This window comes from Oncorhynchus gorbuscha, linkage group LG21 (assembly GCF_021184085.1).
Source record: "Oncorhynchus gorbuscha isolate QuinsamMale2020 ecotype Even-year linkage group LG21, OgorEven_v1.0, whole genome shotgun sequence".
NCBI lineage: Eukaryota > Metazoa > Chordata > Actinopteri > Salmoniformes > Salmonidae > Oncorhynchus > Oncorhynchus gorbuscha.
In genome coordinates this window covers 30194998-30217917 of record NC_060193.1, presented here as the reverse complement: position 1 = coordinate 30217917, position 22920 = coordinate 30194998, and the positions used below count along the sequence as shown (strand labels likewise).

The following is a 22920-nucleotide window of genomic DNA, read 5'->3' as shown; positions in this document are numbered from 1 at the left end:
TGTCGTCTCGTTTGGTTAATATAAGGAATTAGAAATGATGTATTCATTTACTTTTGATACTTAAGTATATTTAAAGCCAAATACTTTTTTACTTTTACTCAAGTACTATTTCACTGCTTGACTTTCACTTTTACTTGAGTCATTTTCTATTAAGGTATCTTTACTTTTACTCAAGTATGACAATACAGTACTTTTCCCACCACTTATACTACGATTACTTCCGTAGTACTGCTTGGTTTAACCAACTGCTTATTCCCCCTCAGAAAATGAACGAGATAACGTCAGAGAAAGGATTCATTCAGCTGAGGTTAAGTCTACTCCTAAATTGGGAGAGGTAGCCTAGTTCATCATGAGCCATAAGGTAAGCCAGAGGGGAAAAAATACAATACGATAATCAAGCAGTAGGACACATGTGTTCCTGTATGTTGGACTAACAGGAAGTTTTAGCCTTCAGACTAGATTAGTGGTTGAATTATTAAAAAAAAATGTTTTTAAATGATCTTCAAATGAAAAAGCTGTCCTTATCTCTGCGAGTTATTGCCTTCCATAAATAAATGGCATATCTAGACATCAGAGCGTTGGTTGAAGTCTTCATTATGGAATGCTTCCAACTGTTATGTTTTAAAAATGTTAAAATGAAAATACAGACCACGTACGTTTTTCCTCCATTTGCAATAGATGATTATTTATCTCCCCAACACTGTTATTACAAACGTTTTGACTGTCTCCAGGGGCAGACCATACAGTCATTCAGTGCTTTTGTTCTGAATCTATGGACACGACAGTCATTGGTTTTAAATGTTACATTGCCATACTGGCTGGCAATGTTCTTATCCCTTGTATGCTAGCTAGCCAACAACGGCTAATTTACAGTCTAATCAAAAAGTGCAGCCAGAATAACAGCAAAGTAGCTTCATTTGCATGAACTGTTTTCTATTTGGATACATCCATAACAATGAGCTAATGATTCAAGATTTTTTAAATGCTTTTTATAGTGGAGATCAAGTTTATAAATTGCCTGGCTGGGCTGATAAAACAGTGGATTGCGTGATCAGACGGAACAGTGCAAATGGGCATTTCAACGTCATAGATTTAGCCATCGGAAATTTGTGGAATGCGGTTTAAACCAATCAGCATTCAGGATTATACCCACCCGTTGTATAATCCACACTGTCACAACCCAATCAATAGGTTGATCCAAATGCTCTTTGTACTCCCCCATCCATTTAAATGTGTGGACTTTGATGGTGGAGCGCACACACACAGCCCCTACAGCTGCCAGCGGTTGTTTCTAAAACAGACTCATTGCTGAGAGAGAAGGACCTGTCAAATCTCTCACGTCCTAGAAGAAACACAAGTGAGGTTCGCGATTGATGCAACACAGTTTTAAGTGAAGAGTGAAGTTGATTCAACGGTTTTGGTAAGAGGAGCCACGTTTCAAACGAGGAATAGAGCATTCCGACGGGAAGATGTTTTGCGTGGCAGAACTTTGGATGAACGTTTTAATGGTGGGGACTTCAAACACGCGTGTTGCAGCATTTGAAAGGACTGGACTGCTATTCTCGTCGGCTACTGAACACGAACGTTGTCATCGGGCTAGAGTATGAGAGTAGGCCATTGAGGACAATGCTAACACAATTTCCAAGGGCTGCTACACCGGGACATGTGCAACGCTCCACCGCATTCGCTCGTTGTCCACCATGACAACCACTGCCAATAACTTTGTTGCAATGTAGCAAACCAACGATCGCTTAATTATATATATATATATTTTTTTTTACTCAAGACTAACACAATGATTCGAGTGGTTTGGTTTTTGATGCAGTGTAAACGTCGGGGATGAAGATGGTTATCTTCAGTGTCCTGGCGAGTTTATTCGCGTTTACTTCACTGACATGTGGTTATCAGATGTCGTGGGGAAATTGGAATGGCAATTCGCAGAACCGAGTGAGTAATCGTGACAAGACCACTCAACCACACATAATTTTCATCCTGGTTGATGACCAGGGCTTCCGGGATGTGGGCTACCATGGGTCCGAGATCAAAACCCCAACTCTGGACAGGCTGGCAGCGCAGGGAGTGAAACTGGAGAATTACTATGTGCAGCCTCTCTGTAGCCCTTCCAGGAGTCAATTGATGACTGGCAGGTGAGTTGAACCTCCTGTCTCGTGGGTATTCAGTTGTGGTCAGTCAACCTGGTCTTAGAGCATTTCGTATTATTCTGTACGTAAATCCGAGATGCTTCATTTAGTATGACACAGTATGTTACATTTCGTATGGTATGTATTCAATTGTGGATGTCCATTACCCATTTCGTATGATATTTTATGAATTTGAAAAAATGTCCAATCTGTTATGAATTTGCAAAACATACAATAATTTTAGCTGGCTAACGTTAGCAAGGCTAGCGGTTAGGGTTGAGTTTAGGAGTTAGGTTAAAGCGTTAGGGGAAGGTTTAGTTAACATGCACCGTCTTTGCAAAGTAGTAAGTAGTTGCTAAAATTATAAAGTTGCCTGTGGTGAGATTCAACCTCACAACCTTTGGGTTGATAGATGTTCGGTTAGGATGTTCGGTTAGGGAAAGGGTTAGGTAGTGCTAAGTAGTTTTTTTACATTTGATTTATTTGACCTTTTATTTAACCAGGTAAAGTTCTCATTTACAACTGCGACCTGGCCAAGATAAAGCAAAGCATTGCGACACAAACAACAACAGAGTTACAAATGGAATAAACAAACGTACAGTCAATAACACAATAGAAAAGTCTATATACAGTGTGTGCAAATGTAGTAGGATTAGGGAGGTATGGCAATAAATAGGCCATAGTGGAGAAATAATTACAATTTAGCAATTAAACACTGGAGTGATAGATGTGCAGAAGATGAATGTGCAAGTAGAGATACTGGGGTGCAAAGTTGGGTAGTTGGGTGGGCTATTTACAGATGGGCTATGTACAGGTGCAATGATCTGTAAGCTGCTCTGACAGCTGATGCTTAAAGTTAAGGAGGGAGATATGTCTCCAACTTCAGCTATTTTTGCAATTCGTTCCAGTCATTGGCAGCAGAGAACTGGAAGGAAAGGCGGCCAAATGAGGAATTGGCTTTGGGGTGACCAGTGAAATATACCTGCTGGTGCGTGAAATAGGAAGCCGGTCCTAGAAACCTAGGTATTTGTAGTTGTCCACATATTCTAAGTAAGAACCGTCCAGAGTAGTGATGCTAAACGGGCAGGCAGTGATTGGTTGAAGAGCATGCATTTTAGTTTTACTTTCATTTAAGAGCAGTTTGAGGCCACGGATGGGGAGTTGTAATGGCATTGAAGCTCGTCTGGAGGGTTGTTAACATAGTGTCCAAAGAAGGGCCAGAAGTATACAGAATGGTGTCGTCTGTGTAGAGGTGGATCAGAGAATCACCAGCAGCAAGAGCGACGACATTGATGTATACAGAGAAAAGAGTCAGCCTGAGAATTGAATCCTGTGGCACCCCCATAGACTGCCAGAGGTCCGGACAACAGGCCCTCCGATTTGACACACTGAACTCTGTCATTTGAGAAACCAAGGCTGTTGAGTCTGCCGATAAGAATGCGGTGGTTGACAGTCGAAAGCTTTGGCCAGGTCGATGAATAAGGCTGCACAGTATTGTCTTTTATCGATGGTGGTTATGATATTGTTTAGGACCTTGAGCATGGCTGAGGTGCACCCATTACCAGCTCGGAAACCAGATTGCATAGCGGAGATGGTACGGTGATATTCGAAATGGTCGGTGATCTGTTTGGCTTTCCAAGACCTTAGAAAGGCAGGGTAGGATAGATATAGGTCTGTAACAGTTTGGGTCTAGAGTGTCTACCCCTTTGAAGAGGGGGATGACCTCGGCAGCTTTCCAATCTTTGGGAATCTCAGATGATACCAAAGAGAGGTTGAACAGGCTAGTAATAGGGGTTGCAACAATTGCGGCAGATACCTTTAGAAAGAGAGGGTCCAGATTGTCTAGCCCGGCTGATTTGTAGGGGTCCAGATTTTGCAGCTCTTTCAGAACATCAGCTGTCTCGATTTGGGTGAAGGAGAAATGGGGGAGGCTTGGGCAAGTTGCTGTGGGGGGTACAGAGCTGTTGGTAGGGGTAGCCAAGTGGAAAGTTGCAAAGTATCTAACTAACTCATTTCAGTGTCCTGTATGTATGTTTACTATGTTATGTCTAATCTATGAGACCAGGCTGGGCCTATGCACTGAGTGTGTTAAAGTGTTATAAAGTCAAGAGGTGACCATTCCACCTGCATCCCAGGGGAAGGGGGGTTATTGTCTTCTTCAGACTGATTTACTTATTTCCACTAATTAGCCTGCCCTATATATGCGAGGTGATCAATAGTCAAAATGAATTGTGCATGGGAGGCTTAATTGTTGGCTAACTTGCTCGAGACTAAGGTCCATTGGAGCGTTATGACTGTGTTTCACTGGAGCATAATAGAAGAGCCCTTGGAAGTATCCCACGTCTGCATGCAAGCGCAATGTGACTTGAAAGGCTATGCAGACAGACTTCAGTTACGGTGTGTTCTCAAGACACCCAAATGCATGCAACCGCACACAATATAAAGTGCAACAATGACTGCTTTGAATCGGCTGTTTCACTCACTCACTCACTCACTCACTCACTCACTCACTCACTCACTCACTCACTCACTCACTCACTCACTCACTCACTCACTCACTCTCACACACCTGGTTCCTCTCTAGGTTTCTTCCTAGGTCCCTGCACCTCTAAGGAGTTTTTCCTAGCCACTAGCTCTTCTAAATCTGCACTGCTTGCCCTTTTTCTTGTTGAAGGCCCGGTTTCTTTTATAAGCACCTTGTGACAACTGCTGATGTAAGAAGGGCTTTATAAAATACATTTGATTGCTTCAAGATCCACATTTCAAAATGCCCAATTGAGTGCTGGAGAACAAAGATGCACAGTAACAACTTAACTGTCTGCAAGTGGAGCCGCTATAGCAACCGTCTGGGTCCACAGAGGAAAACGCTACAGATGCAGTGCATTTGGAAAGTACTGAGACCCCGTGACTTTTTCCACATTGTGTTACGTTACTTATTCCTAAATGTGTTTTCTCGTCAATCTACACACAATACCCCATAATGACAAAGCCAAAACAGGTTTTTTAGACATTTTTGCAAATCATTTAAAAATAAATACCTTATTTACACAAGTATTCAGACCCTTTGCTGTGGGATTTGATCTCAGGCGCATCCTGTTTCCCTTGATCATCCTTGAGATGTTTCTACAACTTGATTGGAGTCCACCTGTGGTAAATTCAATTGATTGGACATGACTTGGAAAGGCACACACCTGTCTATAGAAAGGTCCCACAGTTGACAGTGCATGTCAGAGTAAAAACCAAGCCATGAGGTCAAATCAATTGTCCTTGGAGCTCCGAGACAGGATATTGTGAAGGCACAGATCTGGGAAAGTGTACCAAAACATTTCTGCAGCATTGAAGGTCCCCAAGAACACTGTGCTCTCCATCATTCTTAAATGGAAGAAGTTTGGAACCACCAAGACTCTTCCTAGAGCTGGCTGCTTGGCCAAACTGAGAAATCGGGGGAGAAGGGTCTTGGTCAGGGAGGTGACCAAGAACCCAATGGTCACTCTGACAGAGTTCCTGTGTGGAGATGGGACAACCATCTCTGCAGCACTCCACCAATCAGGCCTTTATGGTAGAGTGGCTAGACCACTCCTCAGTGAAATGCACACGACAGCCTGCTTGGAGTTTACCAAAAGTCACCTAAAGACTCTCAGACCATGAGAAACAAGATTCTCTGGTCTGATGAAACCAAAATGATACTCTTTGGCCTGAATGCCAAGCGTCACGTCTGGAGGAAACCTGGCACCATCCCTACGGTGAAGCATGGTGGTGGCAGCATCATGCTGTGGAATGTTTTTAGTGGCTGGGAGATCAGTCAGGATTGAGTGAAAGATGAACGGAGCAAAGTACACAGAGATCCTTGATGAAAACCAGAGAACTCAGGACCTCAGACTGGGGCGAATGTTCACATTCTAACAGGAAAACGACCCTAAGCACACAGCCAAGAGTGACTTCGGGACAAGTCTTTGAATGTCCTTGAGTGGCCCAGCCAGAGCCTGGACATGAACCCAATCAAACATCTCTGGAGAGACGTGAAAATAGCTGTGCAGTGACGCTCCCCATCCAACCTGACCGAGCTTTGAGAGGATCTGCAGAGAAGAATTGGGAAAAACTCCCCAAATACAGGCGTGCCAAGCTTGTAGCGTCATACCCAAGACCACTCGAGTCTAACCGCTGCCAAAGGTGCTTCAACAAGGTACTGAGTAAAGGGTCCGAGTACTTATGTAAATGTGATAGTTCAGTTGCGCCTATAGTGTCTGCCTGGGCACCTATTCTGGCAAATTGTGTAAAAAAAGTGTCTCCCATGTTGCCCACTCCACCCACCCCCGTTGTACATATGGAAATGTCGGGGTGTATATACTGTTGTTACCAGGCTACTCCTGAAAGGATGATAGCAATAGTGGTGGTGTTTTAAAAAAAAAAAAAAATAATCTATGTTTTGAAACTGAACAGTGTCCTCCAAAGAGGAGATTAAGGGCCCTTTGTGTGTGTGTGTTTTACTAATGGATAGAAATGTGAGGAGAGCTACGGTACTGCTATGTGCTGTATATTGGAGGGACCAGACTGGATTTCCCTTCCATGCCTTTGCGGTGGGATTTCAGCAGATGTCTGTCCCATGATCCATTCTATAGGGCCGTTAAAATGTCAAGATGTCAATGCTTTTCCCCTTTTGTGGCCTGCAATATAGTAACTTGAATATCGTGCTGAAAGGGCGGTTGTTGTGATCTCTAAACTTTTGCTCGCCGCTTAGGGTCCCTTTTTTGAGGCGTACTTGTTTTTTGGGGGGTTTTGGGCTGGTTGGCGTGGCAATCAACGGAATCTGACGCTCAATTTAAATTCCAGTTGTTATTGTTGCGCCCCAATTGTAAACCACAGCTAAACACCAGAGGGCTGTAGTTTGAATTATTATTTTTTTTTCCAACGGTCTCTAGATGGACAGGTTGTCTTGCCTCGTAAATATTAAGTTCTACCCAGGGGACTGACAGGTCAAAATATCCAGATATCCCGGGGCATGTTGACATGTATGGTAATGAAGAACAAGTCGAGGTAATATCAGCCATTTCCTCCTCCCTTTTCCCTCCCCCCATGGCACCGCCACTGACTGGGCATTGCAGGGACGAGGTGAGTGCGTTATTCTGGTGAGAAATAAATATATTACCATGTGTTTCGTCTGCTGTGTTTGCGTAGTAAGAGCTGTTGTTGAGCCTTTTCGGTGGAAGGATTGTCTGAAGAAAATAATCTCGCATGAAGGCTGATGAAGCCTCTTTCTGGACTGTGTTAGCACTCTCCATTTCAATGTGCTTTTTAGTCCAGGAGTAGGCCTGCACAAACGTCACAATCTCTCTAAACCCCGCTGGGCCCCCACCTACTACCATGCCCACACACTATCATTCCGGTCACTGGTCCTGAAAAGAGAAGCGATCGTTGTGATGGTGACAATGGTCTTTTGAGTCGTGAGGGCTTTCCAGAATCGACTCAATCCACTCGGCTTGTTGTGCAGGATTAGAGATGGCCAGGTCAAATGTTGTCTGTCCCACTCAACCACTCTCCCTTTTGCTTTTAATGCAACACGTGGATACCAGAGAGAGGCCCAGACTTGATCCTTCACACACAAGCGCCCACTGTCTTCTGGCCTCAGGTCCTTCATTTGCAGAGATCAGGTGGTGGCAGCATGCAAGACACTGAAATCGCAGCTTTCTTTAAAAATGTATTTCTGTCTTCACCTCATTAAACTCCATTTAAAATTGTAAAGGCCCTCCTGTGGGCCATGAGGCTGAGAGGGAGAAACTGCAGTTTTAAAGCGAATTTCCTGCAGTACTACACATTTTGCCATGTCTTGCGCTATCTGAGTGACTCAAACATTATAATAAAATCAACAGGGTCCCCATACCATGACAGAAATACCCCTGAATGCATAATTTTAATTTTTGATTTTTGATTCTCCCTGACTGTCGAGCTTTCATTTCAACCTGGTCTCAGAGCATTTTTGTATATTCTGTGTGTAAATTCGAGACACTCCATTTAGTATGGTATGTTACGAATTACAATTTGTATTATATGTTGTGAATTCTAGCTAGCTGGCTAACATTAGCTAGGCTATGGGTTAAGGTTAGGTTAGAGGGTTAGCTAAAAGTGTTAGGGGAAGGGTTAGTGAACATGCTAAGTAGTTGCAAAGTAGCAAAAAATGTGTTAAGTAGTAGTAGCTAAAATGCTAAAGTTGTCCGTGTTGTGATTCAAACTCACGACTTTTGTCCCACCTCTCCACATTCACATTATACGCCCACCCTGATCAACCACCATGTTTATGCCTTAAGTAACCATCTGTCTTATGTTACGCTTGCTATGGTTACATATCATACTAATTTGAGTGTTTCAGATATTTACATCTAGTCTGAGACCAGCCTGTTTTATTTAGTTGATTGTTAGTTCTCTTATACATACTTTTATATAAGTTTACACTCAGAAAATATTCCATCCCAAAATGATATATATATATTTTCTACTGTTTGGACATAGGCGGCCTAAAAATACCCTTAAGCGACCTGCTCAATATGGGGTCAGTAATGGAGAAGAGATGGAGACAGACAAGTGAACCCCATTTGTGCTGCTGCTGTTCGTACAAAGGTAAAGCCCCCCCCAGTGACAGGTGCTGCATAACAAATTGCTACGGCAGCTCTGAATCGAAGCACCTCGACCTCTTCAGTTGAGCATTTGCCTCCCAAGTTCAACAACAGCCCTCGACTTATAGGGCTCTTCAAACCCCATGAACTCTCACTCTACTACTCAGTAATTCACTCCTGGGAAAGTGAGGAGTTGTACCAAGGAAAGGGCATAGGTTGCATTGACCTGGCAGCGGTTATGGCATTCCTTATTAAAGTCTAAGAATGTGGACTATGTCTGTGGAAATGCGTATGAGACTGGCTGGTGCTCAAGACCAGGTTCTCTGAAATAACTTAACCGCCTTGTCTAGCAGATAGGATAGGACATTTTTCTGAAAGTTTTGTAAACACACCCGGTAGTATCAAAGATGTGCGTATTTCACAGCTTGAGAGACATGACGACAAAACGTGTCCGGACAGAGCTGATGTGTGGCCTCTGTCAAAGGTGTTTAGTACACGGATGTGGAATTAGGCATTCATAAAAGACAACTGATTGAATTTTTGCCAGAACTTTGGAAACTTCACAACCTCGCAGCTGTTTGTCAGGTAGTGTTAAAATGGACTTGAATTATGTCTCGTTGCTGTAGTCTACATTCACTATTACATTCTCAGACGCTCCTTTTTATAAAGATTTACGTGACTAGTCTGAATAAAAACTATTGAGAAAATAGCCAGAATACCCCCCCCCCCCTCTATCTCCCGAAACGCTTTCTTTTCTCTCTCACACACCTATCAGTTCCTCTCTTTCTACTTCCCACGGGGGATGACTCCGGTGGAATCGGCGTAAAGCTACATTCTGTTTAGCTATCAAAGGCCCACATCGCCGATGAACCTCCATCCATCAACAAACAAATGATCAGGAATGTGCCCCACAGTGGCTTCTGGGTTGCGTGGAGGACATCACCAATGGATAAAGGCAGCTTCACAAAACCAAACACTGTGCTGTCTTGGTGTCAAGGCGCTGTAAGTTGTAACTCTAACAAACCGCGGGCAGAGCCGTGGTTTATTTGCACAGAGCTACTCTTTTTTTTTTTTTTTTTTTTTCTTTTTTTCTCCCCTTTTTGCCCTCTCACCCGTCAAGTTTCACCTTCCACTTCTCCAGACCCCATGCAGAGACTGTCCACAGTCACCCAGCTTCCCCTCTCACTCACCCATCCCCATGTCGCTTCACTGAGCTGTTGCGCTCTCTTTGTACATCTCGCTCTCCTTCACCCTGTACCCTCACTCTTGTTGCACCTTCTACCCTTTCCTTCACCCTGTACACTCACTCCATCCCAGCACACTGGGTTGCAGAGTGACTGCATACTGGGTCGCTTGACGAAGTGAACCTGTGCATATGTGAAGCAAGGTCAACGTGTGAATAAGGGAATGACGGTTTAAGGGAGGGTCTGGATAAGAGCTTGGGAATCTATAGTGTTTTGAGTCCTGGATGGGTTAAAGAGGACGAGTGCCAAAGAGGGCGCAGCAGAAGTGCGATTGAAGGGGCGGTCCAGTCGGATCAAGTCGAAAGGGAGGAAGGGGAATAAGCGAGGGAACCCACACCGCTCCAAGGCTAAATTTCATTAGCTTTCGAGAGCCGAGGAGAGGCTGCTTATTCAAACCATATGTGGGGAGGACGTGGAACAGTTCCGAGGGGTTGGCACATGGAGCCGGGCCCGGGCCCAGGCCCAGGGATAGTGATGGTTTGAAACCTGGTATAGGCCTAGAACCCAGTGGTTGTGTAGCCTAGTAGTGGTATCCCCGTTGTGCCTTGTGGGATTCTGTGATTGCAAGCTGCACTTGTTGAGTTTTAATGGCTTGTTGTGATTTGTTGGTCCAGTGGCCCAGCGGTTGTGTACAAATAAACCAGGGTGATAGATGGTGTGATTTACAATGGGTGTTTTGCGATTGTGGCTGTAGTGTAATTTGGTTGATATGGACTTAAAGTAGGGAAGAACCATGAGCTCGTGCCATAAGATGTTAATGAGGGTCTGTAAACGGGCTGTATGCGACAGGGTGGGAGGCACATTGAATACGCTCACTACACCAGTCATTATAAAAAAAAAAAATGTACGGGCCCATAAAGACTAGAAAGCAGAAATGTCCTTCAACCACTCAAGACCCACACAAATTCAAGGCCAATGACCCATTCCCTTGAAATGCCATAGATATAGACCAGGATACTTTTGAATTCCAGTCCACGTCAAGAGCTTTTGTTTTAGATGACTGATCTGTTTTAGGGATGAGAGACTGCGTAGCGTGACATTCTCATTACACGCCTGTAACCTTTTGGTATGTGAGCACCAGCATCCCATAGGACTCTCTGGAGGGTTAGGATTATATGGTGAATTCACACACTCTCTCTCATACGTAGATGAATTCGTGCAGTCACACGCATACGCACTCACAGAAACACACATGCGCTCACACACACACACTTGCTCTCTTTCACACGGCACACTCTACCTTTCGGATGAACACATAAGAGACTCTTATATTATACACACACACACAGCGCTGACGTGCATCTGTCCTTTTTCGAACTGTGTTGTTGCATTGTGATTTTGTGTGGCTTTAAAAATCCGCAGAAAAATATGCCCTCAGGGAGACATTGTCCCTTCCTCTCAATCCCAGATTTCAATCCTTGGCTTTTTAATACGAAGCTGGACAAATAAAAACAAATGAAGTTTGAAGGAATGGAAAATCTAATCTTATACGCCAGTGGAATGTATACAAGCTGGTCCACGTCTGGCTGAGAATGAAGATAATGGAGCAGAAAACCTTCCAGAAACGGCACGTTTTTTAATAGACATTTATGGGCAAATGAAGAGTAAACATGGACGTATAATTGCTTGTGAAAAGCGCTAAACGGAGAGATGGCATATAGATGGAAACTAAAGTTTTCTCTGCACATTTATTATCTGCAGTTGTGAAGTCTTGAGTTCACTTCAACGTATGTCACTGACTATATAATGGCAATTGGGGTTCAGATTCAGCTCTAGTCAAAGCCTACGCGTTCGGCGCCAAGTTCCACCATGGACCACCAAAAGAGCTTGCTTGATTGTCTCTCTGGTCTCTACCCAAAGACAGATGTTGCTTTTCCCTTGGCTTATTTTTTTCCATCACTATATTAGTTAATTTGATCCATATTGGATCCAGTTAATGATCGCCCGGGGCAACAATGCCTCTATCCACCCCAGTGTGTTTTGTTGTGGCGATTTTGAGAGGCCCCTACTCAGACCACTAACTGGTGAGACGTGATCATCCCAGACCCACGTGAAAGCAACACACAATCTGGTTGTCATCCCAGATCCCGTAGTAGTGCCCCACTGAATGGTCATTTCTATCCTCATAGATGAATTCTGATTCACTAACATGTTAAATCTTACATCTTAAAGTTTATATAGCATTTTAAACTGCCCACTTCACTTGTTTGCGGCAGGTAGCCTAGTGGGGTGGCAGGTAGCCTAGTTGTTCGAGCGTTTGGACTAGTAACTGAAAGGTTGCAAGAGCGAATCCCCGAGCTGATAAGGTAAAAATCTGTCGTTCTGCTCCTGAACAAGGCAGTGTTTCCACTGTCAGTTAAGAATTTGTTCTTAACTGACTTGTCTAGTTAAATAAAGGTAAAATAAAATACTTTAAAAAAATATTTAAAAAATAATCCTAGGAGCCACTCAGACCTACGTAGGTCTTTCTTGCAGTCAGAATGACCTAGTGGCGTGTTTGTTAAATGTTTTTATACTTGTACATACTTTTATACTTAACAGTTTTGTGATGTGTAATATTGGGACGCCCTATATCTGACATGGTACAGGCGTCTTCCTTTTTTTGTAAGCCCATAACCGTGTGTGAGGTGTACACTCCCGTTTCAAAGTAAATGTGTTTTAAGACTACCAAGAACAACTCTTGTGTGACCCTGATTTTTAGCCCACTGCAGTAAAAGGTTAACCCAGCCTTCTCCTTTGAAAAGACACTAGAGGATCTTTAGGTTTTGGATGCCAGATGTTGGGTGTATATACTCTACTTATGACTCTATCCCTGCGTGTTGCATGTAACTCCACTACAGTCTGCTGGCGATGGGACCAAACAACAACACTGCCAGCAGCACACTGGCTACAGATGTCAATTCAACGTCTGGTCCATGTAGGTTCAACGTAATTGAATTGAAATGACGTGGAAATGGCGCTGATTCACCTGGTGTGTGTGTGTGTGTGTGTGTGTGCCCAGTGGGAGGTGTGTTGTGAACGACATTTTTTACTACCGTAGCGACTGTGCAGCGTTCATTGAGACACATCTGCCATGCAGTGAATTGTAGGAGGAGGAGAAGGAGCTGTTCAGTTCTTCAGTAAGATGGTCCTCCCACCTGAATGACTCCTGAGGCATAGAATACTGTATGGTAGGGAGTTCTGGACTGCCAGAGAGACTACGCCATTACCCTCTCCCGAGGTCCATTAGCAAAACCATGTTCTGTCATTTTAGCATACAAACAAGCACACAGACATACGCACACACGCATGCACAAATAAGCTTACAAACATGCGCACAAAGCGGCTTTACACATACAAACACAGCTTGTGCACACACACACACCAATCATTATGCCATTTTGCAAACTGTTCAGCTTGTGTCTGACCGTTTTAATATTGTGTGACAGTATTAAGTGAATTACATGTACCTCAGGGAATAACCAATTAAGTCTAAAACCTCTTCGAACGTCCCTGTGTTTCATCAACTCAACAGCATTTCTAACTTTCAGTTTCTCAAGGGAATTATTAGCCAGTTTCCCTAAAACTTAGGCTAGTCCATGTTTTTTAAATTATTAAAGTTAAATCTAGGGCAAGGTGTCACTGTAGTGTGTACTCCACAGTATTTGCACTTCCAAGATGCAGTATGCAAAAAAACGCATGCAAAGACCTGTACAGGGCTATGTCCAAGTGTGAATAAGCGAGTTTTTTTTTGGGGGGGGGGGGGGCCGTGGAAAAGTTTAAAAATCAACTCCTGCCGCTTTAACCTGCAGATCCTACACATCGTAAACCTAGCCCAAACTGAACCAGGAGCACCGACCAATGACTTCAAGCGTAGGACGATGACCAGCCAAGCTGTGCTGTGTGGAGGGGATCGCGTGCGTACATGTACATACTCTGTGTAAGCATGGGTTGTTTTTGTGTGAGGGGAGGTATAATTCCACATGAAAAGCATAGATTTGGATCCCCAGGAGTGACTCTGCACAGAGAGCTGCAGTGCTTGCAATACCGCTGTGAAAAGTATAGACCCTGCTAAGGAAGCCTTAGGTTCGATTGTCCACCTCCTGGCTTCCTTCTGGCCAAAGCCTCCTTTTTTTTTTCAAAGTGCACACCAACTTCTTATTTTCTCTACCTCGCCTTAGTGAGTGGTTGCCTAAGTGAGTGGTTGCCTTAGTGAGTGGTTGCCTGTTTTGCCATTGGCAGCAGGAGAGAGGGATGAGAGCGAAGTAAAGGACGATGATGGATTTGAAGTAGCCTGGCTTTCTCCGTCCAAAAGCAGCACAGGAGAGTCGGACGTAATTACTACCGAGACCGGCTCCAATGTCCCAGGCTGCTTCGCTTTCTGAGCCAAGACGGGCCGTCACCTCGAGACATTGGAGGACCCGCTTTTAAAAAAAGACTAGCTTTGTAGCTCCCGGGGTCGAGCATGGGTAACCTCGCCAGGAATCAGTCACTATGTCATTGTACATGAAGGTAGGTGCAGCTTTTGACTTCACGTTACTAACAGAATATTGCCTTCCTTGATTACATTCCCGAGACTTAAGTGCTCAATTTTAAAACCAAATGTTTGCAGTATTTACATGGTCTGATATGACGAAACCGACCTTATTCCCACTGCCAAATACAATCACCGACTGGTTTTAGGTACTCGCGAAGCACAAAGAGATGCTTTCAGAATAAGACGTGTGTACATAGGCAGTAGCTGTGTCAACAAATACTGCACACACAGTAACTTTTGGTTTGTCTGGGGTTTGATCGTTACCACTAGGGGAACTATTACCTCTGGACTTTTTGATTGTTTACTATTTCCTTGCTCATGACAATAGGCAGGTGGTCCTTTTTCGGGAACTCCGGTCTGTTCTACACAAAGCCTCTTGTCACTCTCATAACACCGGCCTCGTGGAGACACCAAGGCAAAGTCTACACAATTCGTCTCTTTCTTTTCCGTCTCGATCGTTGCCAAAATGGCCGTCGCAATATAGAAAGTTAGGAACATCGTTAGTTTCAGGTCACAACTCTCGTTTCCTGGCTTGCCTTGACTCTTGAATGATGGGTTTTCCGTGTTGACACTCTTCGCCCCCAGATACCCACCACTATTACCACGACATCCTCTGGCATATTGCTCTTGGGCATCTCCTGTCAAGCATCACTATGTTCTCTGGTTGCCGGCCTGTGTTAGCCCAAGCAGTCAACTGTCATTTTAAACCTGTCCATTGTAATTACAATTAGATTGCATAATGTGTGTAATCTGTTACGCAAAGCTGTTTTCTGTGCTGTCTCATTGCATTTAAATGGCCTGTGAAAGGATTCATTGTTGTTTTAGAAACTTGAACTGCATGAACTTTTAAATGGATTTACCAGAACCTTGGGAGAGTTTGGTTTAGTTTATTGGAAATGTATACAGTAGCGTGTTGAAATTGTCCAAATATTCTCATCCAATATAGCCTATTATCCCTATGCGGAGCAATTTGTGTGCACATCATATGCCATGAAACTCCTTTACAATTCAAGCGTAGAAAAAAGTGGAGGTAGGAAATGTCCAAACACCACAGCAGAGTCATGGCGGCGTATGTATGAACCTGTCATAACATAATACTGCAACTATATATTATATTCAGATGTAAATGTAAGCAAACGCTTTATGATGTGTGACTTGTTTTGGATACTCTGGCCAGCCAGATGAGGATGGTATTTTTTTTAAAACACTGGTTCTTAATGTTTAGATAAACTAGAAGTGTTTCCTAGCCACTGTCGCCTTGGCTTTCTCTTTGTGGAAAAAAAAGTCATAGATAAGATTTGATTGGTTGATTTGACTAACACCATTTCTTCTGTGTCCCATGCAGGTATCAGATCCACACGGGCCTCCAGCACTCGGTCATCCGGCCCACCCAGGCCAACTGTCTGCCCCTGGAGAACGTCACACTACCACAAAAACTCCAGCAGGCGGGCTACTCCACCCACATGGTGGGCAAGTGGCACCTGGGCTTCTACAAACGCGGCTGCATGCCCACCCAGCGTGGCTTCGACACCTTCTTTGGGTCCCTGCTGGGTAGCGGTGATTACTATAGCCATTATAAATGTGACGGTCCTGGCATGTGTGGCTATGATCTATATGAAGGGGAGGAGGCGGCCTGGGAACAAGATAGGGGCCAATACTCAACCCTGATGTTCACCCAAAAAGCTGTGGACATCCTGGCTCACCACAACCCTCAAAAACCCTTATTCCTCTACTTGGCCTTTCAGGCGGTCCACTCCCCGCTACAGGTGCCCGCTCTCTACCTGGAGCGCTACAAGTCCATCCCTAACTTACATCGTCGCAAGTACGCCGCCATGGTGTCCTGCCTGGACGAGGCCATCCACAACCTCACGCTGGCGCTAAAGCGCTACGGTTTCTATGACGATACAGTGATAGTGTATTCGTCAGACAACGGGGGCCAGCCCATGGCCGGGGGCAACAACTGGCCACTGAGGGGGAGCAAGGCAACTTACTGGGAGGGGGGGCATCCGGGCCGTAGGCTTCGTCCATAGTCCCCTGCTTGTAAACAAGGGGACCCAATGTCGGGCGTTGATTCACATCACAGACTGGTTCCCCACCCTGGTGTCCTTGGGGGAGGGGACTCTGGACGAAGACCTCAACCTGGACGGGTACGACGTGTGGGAGGCCATCAGCGAGGGCCGTCCGTCCCCCCCGACAGGACATCCTACACAACATTGACCCTATCTACACTAAGGCCAAGAATGGATCCTGGAAGGCCGGCTACGGCCTCTGGAACACGGCCATCCGTGCCGCCCTCCGGGTCGGTCACTGGAAGCTCCTTACTGGGGTGCCGGGCTACAGCGACTGGGTCCCTCCGCAGACGTTCTCCAGTCAACTTCTGACCAACCGCTGGCATAACGAACGCATCCGCTGGGACCGAGGAAAGTCCATCTGGCTGTTCAACATCACAGCAGACCCCTATGAACGAGTGGACCTGTCACTACACTACCCACACATAGTGAAGAAGATGCTATTGAGGCTAGCACAGTACAATAGGACGGCCATCCCGGTGCGCTACCCGGCTAAAGACTCCCGCTCCAACCCTAACTTTAACGGAGGGGTTTGGGGACCCTGGTACAAGGAGGAAGAGGATGAAGACGATAGGGAGACTAACCTCTTCACTAACTACCTGGCCAAGAAGAGACGGAAGAAGAAAGCGAAGAAGAGGAAGCTCTGAAAAGAAAGGGGGAGGATTAGACTTTTTTTATTGTTGTGACTTTTTGTGTGAAAGACTTTTAGATGGTCAGATCTCAGGGATTGACACACAATCTGTCTTAAAGGATTGTCCTGCTCAGTGATTTGAAGACTTGAATGGACTGGTGCTTGGATAGTATGGGAAATCAATGGACAAATGGACATAGATTTGCCTCCGAGTAGGCTAAAAGTAGGCTTTATGGAAAATACCCACTTTAAATCACTACTGTCAGACCCAACACCTATGACCTCATGACTATGGGTTAAGGCCTTTAAAAGAATGTTTGTTTTTCTGGTTTTTATTGCATGCTTGAAATCCTGTGACATTCAGATTGTTAATAGATTCATTACATTTCATCAGAGAAAATAAATATAGAATTAATCTTTACAGACAGCGTCATATATTTTGGGTGAAATAAAAAGAAACAAATAAACAAAACAGTTATTAGCTGTTGATTGCAGTGTTTTCAAGAATATGAAAATGTAGGATTTATATCTTGCAGTCGGTCTGAACCTTAGAATAATGTATGTTCTCCCCCCTTATGTCTGTCTGCTGTGGCTCCAGTTCAACTTGAATGTAAAACAAACTAGCTAACGAAAATTTAAAGACCACGATGCAATTTTTTTTTCCATTTGTCTCATTCTGCCACGGAGTCTTTTCTCATCTTTCTCTCTCCGTACTTCCACGTCTCTCCCTTGCGCCATCTCTTGCTCACTTTTTGTCGCTTGATTTCTCTCGCTCTCAATGACAAATTTATCAGTCCCAATTTTGCAGCAGTAACTTTGTTTTGTGTGACAGGAAAGTTTTCTATGTCTGCTGCACATAGTCACTGCAGCCGATGGCATGTGGCTACATACCTTTTTTATTTATTTTAGTGGAAAATACTATAAAGTTGAACTTGGTCCAGTGTGCCAGATTCAACTCATTTGTTGCTTGCCTTGAAGCGCCAGATTCATCAGTCGGTGTTGAACAGTAAAACATAAATGCCATAAATGGAAACAAAACACATGGTTTTGGGCAAAGAAATGTAACTTGCAACCATTTAAGTCAAACAGTATTTTAATTTGATTTTCTGTTGCTTGACGCTGTCAATAAACATACTTTTAAAAAAAATATATATATATGTATGTGGACAGAGCTGCCCTGCTCAACTAAGTGCTGTTATTGTGAAGTGGAAACGTCTAGGATCATAAGTCGCGACGTGGTAGGCCACACGAGCTCACAGAACAGGGCTGCTGAAGCACAAAACGCTTTTTAAAAAATCGTCTGTCCTTCGTTGCAACACTCACTCCCGAGTTCCAAACTGCCTCTGGAAGCAACAGCGACATAACTGTTCGTCCGGGAGCTTCATGAAATGGGTTTCCATGGCCGAGCAGCCACACACAAGCCTAAGATCACCATGTGCAATGCTGGAGTGGTGTAAAGCTCGCCGCCGTTGGACTCTGGAAACGCGTTCTCTGAAGTGATTAATTACGCTTCACCATCTGGCAGTCCGTCAGACAGATCTGGGTTTGGAGGATGCCAGGAGAATGCTATCTGCCTGAATGCATAATGCCAACTGTAGTTTGATGAAGGAGGAATAATGGTCTGGGGCTGTTTTTCATGGTTTGGGCCCCTTAGTTCCAGTGAAGGGAAGTCTTAACGCTACAACATGCAATGATGTTCTAGACGATTCTGTGCTTCCAACTTTGTGGCAACCGTTTGGGGAAGGCCCTTTCCTGTTTCACCATGACACTGCCCCCGTTCACAAAGCGAAGTCCATACAGAAACGGTTTGTCAAGATTGGTGTGGAAGAACTTGACTGGCCTACACAGAGCCACGACCTCAACCCCATTGAACAACTTTGGGATGAATTGAAACGCTGACTGCGAGCCAGGCTTAATCGCCCAACATCAGTGCCCGATCTCACTAATGTTATTTTGGCTGAATGGAAGCAAGTCCCCGCAGCAATGTTCCCACATCTAGAGGAAAGCCTTCCCAGAATAGTGAAGGCTGTTATAGCAGCAAAGGGGGGACGAACTCCATATTATTGCCCGTGATTTTGGAATGAGATGTTCGATGAGTGGGTGTCCACATATTTTTGGCAATGCAGTGTATGTACATATGCACGAAAGCACACTTTGTGATGAGGTACGCACGCCAATGTTTAAAGCACAAAATAGCTGCTATAACTTTGATTGGCCCATAAAATACTAATAAAACAGTCATTTAATGATGTGAAATGGCCCTAATGATGGATCCCTCTACAAAATGTATTTCTATAAAAGTGTGCTGTTATATGTTGCTCTTTACATGAATTTAACATGGTTGTATTAATGTTAGCCAAAGTGCTTGGTGCTATTAGTCATGGCCCTATTACTGAGTAAAGAGACTCATTTCTGTAGCTTTTTATTTTATTTTCCTAATTAATTTAAAATGTCTTTCTGTTTTGAAACATGAATGCTACGATACTGTCCAAATGACAAAGTAAAATACCGGTATTTAAAGCCTAGCTCAGAAAGGTCATAAGTCTCATTCCAACCAACCAACCAGCTCCAGAAGCATGATCCTTCCACACTCCTGCATGGTTCCCCAGCCAGACAGAGGGGCTCACCACTGGAACCCTCCCCAGGGCCTGATGCACTCTTCCCTCATACATAACACCCCGACTCCCCGCCCCCCAACTCAATCCGTGCCTTGTGCCAGCCAAGCCATGACCTCAGGCTACACCACATTAACCCCCTTCTATTGTGGATTTACCGGCGCTAACCGACTGAGCCGAAATAAAGATGGTTCCCCATGACTGTAGACCACTTTAAATCCCCAGCAGGTGAAGAAGTAATCTTGTTATTTATGCCGTGGATCCTTGGCCTCTGGTTCATATAGATGGTTGTCTAGTGAATAGTTTTGACTCATGGGAACCAACTTTTACAATGAAGACTTTTTATCCATATACACTCGGATGGATCCCATGGGTTTAGAAGGCTGCCAGTGTAGAGGTAACAGGTTAAACACAGCCTCACTGACAAAAAGCTTCTATATTAAAGGATCTTGATCCCAACACTTTTTTTTCTCCAGCAATTTCCCTTAATTTTGAGAAACTTAACACAACCAGCAATTGAATTGCCTGATCCTCTTTATGCAGTACAGGTGCTCTGACAAAAACATGAACACATGCTCCAAAAACACCCAAATACGTCCTTTTAGAAATGCAAATGCTCTCAGTACAGTGATGCAGGTCTTTACATGTTGTACTCGTGAAATTATGTCATGCCTAATGATTCGAGCCATTTCCCGTTCTCAGTGTAGCCTGCTACTACAGGTAACTGCCAAAATAAAGGAAACGCCAACATAAAGTGTCTTAATAGGGCGTTGGGCCGCCACGAGCCACCAGAACATCTTCAATGTGTCTTGGCATAGATTCTACAAGTGTCTGGAACTTCCTGTGTGGAAGCACCTGCTTTCAATATACTTTGTATCCCTCGTTTACTCAAGTGTTTCCTTTATTTTGGCAGTTCCTTGTAGAGCGGTATTGCCTGAGTCGCACACAATTGAATATAACGTTGCGGATAAAGTTAGGAATGACAAGATTTCATGAATACAACATCTAAAGAACTGCATCACTATACTAAGGGTATTTGCATTTCTAAAAGGATGTATTTGGGTGTTTTTTGTTGTTTTGTTGAGCTCCCATACTGCAAGATGAGGAATTGAATTGCTGGTTGGGGGTAAGCTCCTCAAACAAGTGAAACCGCAAAAAAAGTGTCTGGACCATTCTATAACATTCCATTTACATATAAAAAAAATAATTTGGCTGTAAAAAAGCTAAATTCGCCTTTTAAAGAGCCACTGAACACGCTGGTTGGTACGTGTGTTTTTCTGTTGCTCATTAGAAAAACGTAATTTCAGTCCTTGAAGTGTTTATCCCCTCTGAGACATTGCAGACTCCTGTTTCACTTCCTCAAAATCTCCCGAATGAATCTTAAGATAACTCAAGAAATCTGTAAATAACTTTGACCTTTAATCCGGGAAGGTTTTATTTTCGCAATCTTACATCGAAGTAAAATGTTTTGTGCAGCGATTCTCAAGTTTAAAAAAAATGGGTAACGTGTAAACAAAGTCGGAGCTGCTGGGCATGTCTGTCTCACTGTCTGCTATTGGATAGAGAGCAATCACTGCAGCTGTTCACCCCATTTTAGTGGGAAAATGGACATCGTCAAATCAAAACCCTACCTTAAATGTCCGTTGTAACGCACAAATGTTCCAAACTCCGTTTTAGACGAGACAAATTTTATGACCAAAATTATCCTATTTACACTTTGTAGTCCATTTTGACAGAATACCCGTTGCTGACTCATAATTAACGAGTTAGAAACAGTTTGTTGCTTTTTAAAGGCAGTCACACTTTTTTAACAGAAGTGAGAGGGGGAGGTTAGTGCATTGTGGGTAGGCTAATATTGGTGCACATGAGAATTTCAAGAAGCTCCCCTGGAACCCCCTCGAACTCATTTGCCAGTGAAACAGTTTAATCCATAACTCTCTTCTGTCTTTCTCTCTCCTGCTCTCTCTCTCTATCTCTCCTGCTCTCTCTCTCTCTCTCCTGCTCTCTCTCTCTCTCCATATTTTCTTGTGATTCTTGGTAATAAATTCCTTCTTTTGGGGACAAAACTGTGGGTACAATACTTCCCGTAACCGAGTTAGGTAAAGTGATACATCAACTCAAGAGGATGCTCATAACTCCTTGATAAACAGCCCATTAGCACCCATTTGGAATAATATAAAAGGTTCAAAACAATCAGTAATACACAGAACTGGGTAAAGTGTTGTAATATGTCATTGTGGTAGCTTTTCATTCAGCACTCGTGTGAACAGCCACGCCTTCGCAGTATGTATGGTATGAGTTTCCGCCTGATCAAGGTGCAAATGAGTCGAATAATGTCTAGCTGACGGGATGGGAAAGCCGGATCGGCTGCCAACGACTACATCTGAACACGACGACTCGGCTAAGATCCTGTTCTGAACCATTTCTCTCTCTACCAGTGATGAAAGAGGATACAGATCATGTCCAAGCAGGAGAAAATACAGAGATGGTAACAATAATCCATGTGAAATCCTAAAAACGCAACCAGAAAACGACAAACGTGTTTGTCACCCTTGCAAAATGCACGCCCACAGAAAACACTGCACGTGTCTTGCACTTCCAAATCTCTTGGCAGGAAGGTCACATTCCAATCAGGAGAAGTCATGGAGTCCTATGGCCACCACCCCCACTCATATTTGTCAATGGTGTAATGTGGCGCCAGGAATTGACCTTGAGGTCAGTGATTGATGTGTCAGGATGTTACATCCTTTGCCTGTGGGAACAGAAGCAGCTGTGCTTTGTTATGATGTTATGATGTAGGAACACACGCAGTCGCACACACACACTGCTTGTCATACCTGGTGCTCGCAAAACGGTGGTAATGCAACATAATGCAACATACACAGCTTATGAGTTTAAGTCCCTTTTTGTAGAGATGTGGGAGTTAGTGTGTGCTCACGTGTTTTCCTGTCTATAGAATGTGTGTGCGTGCGTCTGCGTGTTTCTGTGTGTATGGACTTATGTGTGAGTGTGTGGGGGAAAACCCTCTTCTCTCACTGTGTTGCGATGGACAGATTCTGTTGGCTGGGAGTTCCTTTCCAGCCCCAGAAAGTAGAC

At 44.1% G+C, this 22920-nt stretch overlaps 1 pseudogene; it reads left to right on the top strand.

Annotated features, from left to right (window-relative positions):
* The first annotated feature begins 1206 nt into the window (after nt 1-1206).
* LOC124008282 lies at nt 1207-18347 on the top strand (annotated as a pseudogene).
* Nucleotides 18348-22920: the final 4573 nt, after the last annotated feature.